The sequence below is a fragment of the Pantherophis guttatus genome, chromosome 5 (genome assembly GCF_059756535.1).
Source record: "Pantherophis guttatus breed Tessera chromosome 5, ASM5975653v1, whole genome shotgun sequence".
NCBI classification, from domain to species: Eukaryota; Metazoa; Chordata; class Lepidosauria; order Squamata; family Colubridae; genus Pantherophis; species Pantherophis guttatus.
In genome coordinates this window covers 40,406,591-40,414,518 of record NC_142067.1, presented here as the reverse complement: position 1 = coordinate 40,414,518, position 7,928 = coordinate 40,406,591, and positions in this window count along the sequence as shown.

The following is a 7,928-nucleotide window of genomic DNA, read 5'->3' as shown; positions in this document are numbered from 1 at the left end:
ACAAAAACATCCTAGAAAAAGCCTGGTTGAGAAAGTTAATAAGAACAAAGAATCAGAATCCTGAGAATGGCTTTTCATATGAATCTCCCAAACTAATAATTACATCCACCAGTAAATAGATGCACATATTTGGGGAAGGGGAGTCACTCCATTTTAATAATATAAAGATTGTTTAGGCATTTAAGTGCTGTTCACTGCCCAGAATCACTTTCTTGTGAAATGGATGGCTATACAAATATGGCAGATAGATAGATAGATAGATAGATAGATAGATAGATAGATAGATAGATAGATAGATAGATAGATAGATAGATAGAATGAATCAATCAATCAATCAATCTAGCAATCTTGTTTTTTATCAGCATCTCTGTTTATTACTTTGCTTTCTTTTCCAAGGATCAAAGTTTCTCTAGTGATGTTTGCCTTGGCATTATATAACCACATTTTTATTGATTTTATTTATTTTTGTTATAGCATAAAATAAAATGAAAATAAAGTTTAATGAAAAAAAGTACAGATTTTTCCAAAAAAAAAGAAAAGAAAAAAAGCATTGACTTCCCCTTTGCAACTACTTTCTCTTTGCAACTACTAAATACTAATACAGCTAACATGACCACAGCTTTTTACATTGCCCATAATTATTACAAACCAGTTATTTACAAAATTCAATAAATATTCAATCTAAGTTCTGAATTTCATTTTTTTTTTCGATCTCAAGCACAAAACCAGCAGTAATATCCCAATAGAAACAAGACCAAATAAAATCTCTGTGTTTAAAACAATTTACACCATTTTTTTCCTTTCTTCTCTGTTGTTACAATTATTAATTTTTCTAAACGAACATCATTAATATTAAATAAAATCACTATACTCTTTCAAATATTTTTAATCTTAAAGGGGAAACTTTTTATATTCATTTTAAAACTCTAAACATTTCTTTTAAAATTTATCTTTATAACTAAAATAATTAATTCTAATTAATTTTAAACTTTTAATGAACATAGTTTCAAATTCACTTTCAATAATATTTTGCAAACTTAGGAATTATTCAATATGAAAAAGAAAAAGTATATGAAAAGAAAAAAGAAAAGAAAAGAAAAGAAACAACCAGTTTCACATTTAGTTTATAAGCACAAAATAATGGAACTTTCAATTACACGTGTCAAACCAATAGAAAAGCCATTCTAAACATTAAATTTCAGTCGCTCCCTCCAGTTTGTAGTCATAAAATAAAATGCTTTCCTTCTTTGGAATGCCTATTAAATATAAACTTCTCTGTTTCTCAAAAGATTCTCCAATATGATTTTTTAAAACAAATGTCAATATTATCAATTTCCATTTTGATTTTAAAGTTCGAATCCCAAACTTGTTCACTTGAGGATTATTGATTTACTTGCAACTCTTCTTTCAATTACACTCTGGAACTTGTAATTAAATCTTTATAATAGACACAGTTGGTATCAGGTTTATATTCCAAAATTAGAGTTAAATCCTTTGCATTGTGAAATACTTGTGCAATCACTGTAGTGGCTTGATAATGTTCTGCACTTGATTGTATCTCTGGATTATTCTTCTTTCTTCCAATTACTAGAGTAATTTGTTCCTCTTGCTCCTCTTTCATGACATCTTTGGAACATAGTTGATCTATAAAATGAATTGTTTTGTTTAAATAATTTCTGCAATTTCTGTCTGGGTTAAATGCATTCTGTGTTGTTTCTGTTCTTTAGCTCCCTCTTGTGGTCAAAGAAATGTCTTTTTAAAAAAGCTTTGTAGATCAGCTGGTATCTCCTGGTCATCCATTAAAGTCAGAAGATTTCAGGTTTTTGTTTTGTTTTTTGCTCTACTTTTATTTTATAATATATTTTATTTATTGTTTTTTGCTCTACTTTACTTTACTTTTACTTTAGGGGCTAGGATTAGGGCTATGGTTATAACTCCCAACATCAAATAAAGGTAGCAAATTCATGAAAATGAGGAAATAAGGAAATAATACCACAACTTTTAAAATCATATGCTTATGTTAACTCACCCTCCAGCAACCCTCGTCTTCATTTTTCAACAAGAACAATGTCCTAAATGGCATAGATCTTCAAAAAGGAGCAACAGTCTAAGATAAGCTGTTTAAATTTATTAAATATAAAAATAAAAAAAAATGCTTAAGAAGTAAAAGGCATGCGTTATTGTCCATTTTACTTTACTTTACTTTTACTTTTATTTGATTTGAATACCGCCCTACTCCCGAAGGACTCAGGGCGGTGAACAGCCAACAATAAAATACATACATACAAAATTTAAAAAGCAGAAATAAAATAGAATTAAATAGTTTGGCCCAGACAGATTAAAACCCCAATCAATTTAAAACCAATTTAGACTTTAAGTATTAAAGATATTAAAAATGTTAAAATATTACAATTGTTTAAAAGAGGGAGAAAATTAGGCCAGGCCCGCCTGATGAAATAAAAAGGTCTTTAGAGCGTGGCAGAAGGTGCGCAGATCCGGGATCCTCCATATCTCCGGGGGGAGCTCGTTCCAGATAGTAGGTGCCCCCACAGAGAAGGCTCTACCCCTGGGGGCCGCCAGTCGACACTGTTTGGCCGACGGCACCCGGAGGAGCCCCTCTCTATGAGAGCGTACCGGCCGGTAGGAGGCTATTGGTGGTAGTGGGCGGTCCCGCAAGTATCTATTTGAAAAATAGATTCCAAAATGTCTGCTTTTTCAACAATGAAGTGATTGTAGTCCTGGCTGCCAGTTTATGGATGATTCACCTAGTTACTTGGGAGTGCTGCTTAGGAGTCTCCTTGCAAACTGCTGCAGTATGGAGCTTTTGTGGGGTGATTCTAGAACTCTCCCTAACCCAACAGAGTCATAAAACTTAAGAAATTCAAAGTTCAACATTTTTAAATTGAAAAAGCTTCAATTTAGAAAGAGATTTCTGCTCTGGACAATCATTTGTTTTCACTAGAAGTCTCACCCCACATTTTAAAACTTTAGTTTCTATAATGAATGTAGAATAGTTTAGAGCAGACTTGGGCATTTTACAGCCTATGGGCCACATCCAGATTGTGATTTCTCCCCGTCTGGACTGTAGCACGAGACAGTGGCAACTGGGTATGGGATGTCATTGGTGGCAGGGAATTGGACATAATCATCAAGGTGTGGGACATCAGTCACAGGGAGTGGGTGTCAGCAGGGAATTAGCATCAGCAGTCCTCTACAACAATCCCAATTTCTCATGTGGCCCCAATTTCTCATGTGGCCCACCCCTGATTTAGAGAAAGATATTGAAGAGAACATCAGATGCAGAGAATATGACAACGTTTCTCAATACCTAAAGCAGGAGTGGGCAAATGTGACCCTTTTACAACCTGTGAACTTCAACTCCCAGAATTCCTGAGACAGCTTGGCTGTCTCAGGAATTCTGGGAGTTGAAATCCAAGGTTGTAAAAGGGCCACATTTGCCCACCCCTGACCTAAAGGGATGTCATATAAAGGAACAATACCTGTTTCCAATTATCCAATTATTCCAATTATCAATACCTGTTTCCAATTATCCAGGCGCATAGGACATGGACGTAACTTACAAGAAGGAATATACCTCTTGAATATTAGGAGAAAAAATAGTGATTGCAAGAGAAGTGTTGATCTCCTTTTCTGGGAACACATTTAAGCAGAAGCAAGACAGTCATTTTATAGGGAGGCTTATTTTGGATTCTGTTACTTAGCAAGGGAATTAGACTTTATGGTTTTAATGAGTCTTTCCAAATCTGTGATCTGATTATTCCAAGCTATTAGCTCATACCTATTTAAACAACTATCCTAGAAACTGATGTGGGAAGGGATCATTCAGAATACTTCCCTATAGTGGATTTTGTATTTTCTTTTAAAAATCAGGAGCGGAATTCATGTTTCTTATTAGCTGAGTAATAGAAAGAATTTTAGAACTGTTATAGCTCGATAGTCTTTTAATGTCTATGTGTCATAACTAAGTTATCTTGGATTATTGAACACTCTTTTCCTAGATACACAGGTGAACAACACATGACCTTCTGGAACAGACTGAATTACAGCTAACATATCCTTCATCATGTTAGCTCTGCTTTCTAGATTGCAGTTTAGTAGTATTTGAAGTTAATCATCAACATAATGGCTCTTGAAAAAGATGACAGTGCTATCTTTTCACTGACCTTTTGCGGCAAAAATGTGATTGAGGTCAATTGGATTGAAAAAGTCCAGTGATAATCTTTTACCACGGCCCAACACTATCTGCCTCTATAAAGGATATCCATCACCCCTTCCACCCCAATATTACCTGGGTTTCTTTCAAATTTGAATGACAGGGCAGGGAGGGGTAAATATTGGATGAAGTTGAAAAATCAGATTAATAATCTGTAAGCATCCAGGGAATACTCTTTTTGAAGTCTTGTCAGGTGTCATGGTGGAAATAAATTACTGTATAGATTATAGATCAATGATAATGCACCTTTTCTTTTAAAACTGGTAACAAATATAACTGGGAGCTGAAAGTTGATGATAAACTGAGATAAGATTCCAAAAACTGGCCAATAATTACTGCTAAGAAATGTTGTTCTCTGAATTGATATGGTCTGCTGAAGTTATTTTGCTACGTCAAGTAGCATTTCTTTCCAATCTGTCATAAGGAAACATAAATAACTTACGATTTGATATCCCAAATATTTTATCTGGCCATATATTTGGGGTGTAAAATCATAAGCCATTTTACTATGCCCGCTGCTGGGACTGCGCCTACAAATAGATTGCATATTAATTTGAACATATTCTAGAGAATGACCTATCAGATATTGGATAGACTAAAATTAAAATTGATAAATGAACAAATAATTGTCTAATTCATTTTGCGTTCATTTTCTCTAAGTTCAGGAGTATTCACATATTCTCTTCAACTGTCCATGCTTCACTGATGAAAACAGGTTTGCATATTTTTAGATTATGTATGTTGGGACAGATAAGGACAGGCATTTATGCATGAAAGGAAGAGTATGTTTCAAATGAGTCTGCTGTTAATTGCCATTTGTGCAAAGACAACACTAAATATATAAATAAAACATCCAAATGAAATTGCCGGTGATCTTGGATCATATAGAAGTCTGGGGGAAGGGCCTAGTAACGAAAAATCAGATTTCTAATATTCTACAATCCAGTTGTTTTAATATCTGGAAATTTAAAAAAATATATCTTCAAAAATTGGTTACATTAAGCAGTTGCCTTATTCTTGTGCCCCCCCTAGTGTTCACTTATAGGTTTCTTTGTCTAATCATCTTGATAGATCATAATAGCATGAGCTAAGAAAAATAAAAATGGCTTTTCCTTTTAATCATTTTCAACACAAGATAGACTCATTTGCATTTAGTGCTCTACTTTATATATTTCCAAGTCAACAAAATCTTGTAATGAAATAGTGGGGCTTTTTTCTAAAAGCTGAAAACAAAACAGAAGGAACGTGTAACCTTATTCCAATGATTTTTTTCACTTAAATACGGGTGGATCTCGCTCAATAACCAATTGTTCAGCAACCATCTGAACTTGCAACAGTGCTGAACAATTGAGTGATACTTATGACCAATCCTTGGAATTCCAACCATTGCAGCATCATTGAAGTCATGTGATCATAATCAGTGCACCTGGCTCCTGGGTTGAGTTGTGACATTGCAGTGTCCCATGGTCACATAATTTACAACCTCCTTTGCCAGCTTCTGACAAGCAAAATCATTGGGGAAGATGGCAGGAGACTGCAAATGGAAATTATATGATGTCCTCGCTTAACAACCTAGTAATTTGCTTAACAACACAACCCAGAAGGCCAGAACTGCTACTGCTAAAAGGAACAGGTACATGATGTTATGCTTTATGACTGTGTCACTAAGCAACAGCAATTCTAGTCCCAATTGCTGTCATTAACTGAGGACCACCTGTAAATAAAACAACAAGCATCAGCAGTATTGCAATAAGGTAACAATTAGCAACATTTTGCAACCCTTCAGCACTCCTTGATCATGCTACTGGATTTTGATGGCACAATTTGGCCTTTGTGAAAAAGTTGGGGGGCTTAGAAGCTAGAACATGGGAGTGGTTAGGCTTGTACAGCTTTCATATTATAAATACATCCATAAGAATGGGTACAATGAGACATGGAAGAGAAGTCAAATCCAATGAGAAGTCACATAGGCAAGTCCATAGATCAGCCAGTTTAGGATTAGAGTTTAATGACCAAGATTCATAGGAATGACATACCACAGCAGGAAATCAGATGGTTATTTCCAGTGAAAGAACATGGGAACATGGGTCAAAGCAGCCTCTTAAATCATGCTGAAGCCAGCTGTCTTTAGTCAAGAGATCTAGTCTCTTGCTTGGCAAAGAGCCTCATAGAATATCTTTGCTTTGCTCTTCTGTCTATTCACTGGGTGTGGGAGGTGGAAGGCCTGATGTTGTCATCATCCGACTACTCCTGCAATTGATTAGCCTGAGGTGATTTGTGTCTCCTGAAGATGATGGATTCTGCTGGAGCAGCTTTTACAAAATCAGATTCAGAATCTGAGTCTTGGATCACATACTAGTAGAATTTCCACTATGTCTGGTTGCCATCAGAGGAAAGATCCACTACTGAGCAACATTCATATATATGAAATTAGGGTCCAGGTCAAGAAATAATTTGCAAAAATGCCTAAAACAGCCCTCCTTAATTCTTTTAAAGTTAAAAGAGGGGAGAAAGTAGCACATTCAGATTTTCAATATTCTGTTACTATAGCTCTACTTAGGGGTAGGTCCTAAATTTTTTTACTACCAGTTCTGTGGGCTGGCTTATTTTGTGGGTGTGGCTTGGAGGTCATGTGACTAGGTGGGCATGGCTAGCTGGTCAGAGTCATTTCTGGAAGGTCCTCGCACTTACGACCAGTCCTCGCACTTATGACCCAACTCATTTGTTTGCTTTTAACACTGATCAGCTGTAGCCCTTTGAAGCCCCGCGGCAAGAGTTTAAACAGTTTTTTTCTCTCTAGTCATCAGCTGGGACTCAGGAGGCAGCAATAGATTGGGGGTGGGACCAAATAAAAGGTAAGAATAACGTCGGGGTGGGGGGGAGAACCAGTTCGGTGACATCATATTGTCACCGCTACCGGCTCGGCCGAACCGGACCGAACCGGGAGGAACCCACCACTGGCTCTACTAATAAAAATAGCTTAGGTCTACACAGCAGCTTTTTCTTAGTATGATCTACTTAATATGTCTGATGGGTATATCTGATAGGGCTTGAATATTTGGCATCTATTTTTCCATATAGGGTTCCAATCTCTGTTGAATTGTCATAATCATTGTTTAGCTGGCATGTGAAATTAAGTTTGTGTAATAATTTGATAACAACTAAATTAAGAATATTTCATAATAGTTTGGAAATAATTAGAATGCTGACCTAACTTTATCTTCTAGTGTTAGAGGTTTTTTTAAGTAGGGAATATCTTCTAACATATCTTGGATAATGACATCTGTACTGTACCAATATTTCAGCATATTCCTACCATCTTTGTTTCATCTTCTTAAAATTATTTTTAAAATGTCAAAGAAACCATTAAACATTGTGAGCCAATTGGCAAATGGTTCTGGAGCTTTTTGAAATGCCCATGTGGTTGGCAACCTCCATACTGTCTTGTGACTTTCATAAATCCTGGGCAACTATGTTCAACCTCAAGTGGCAACTAAACAGAAGAACTTCCACTGGAAACAAAGTTATCTCACTAGGCAGTGAGAATCTTGCAAACAGAGACATTCTCTCAAGTTTCCATTATCTAAGACATATATATAGCTTTTATATATTTCTTTTCCTGTTTCTTTTTCTATGTCTTTGTAGGGAATGTTTAGGCAGATAATTAAAAGATGCAGATTCCTTGTTTGATAGA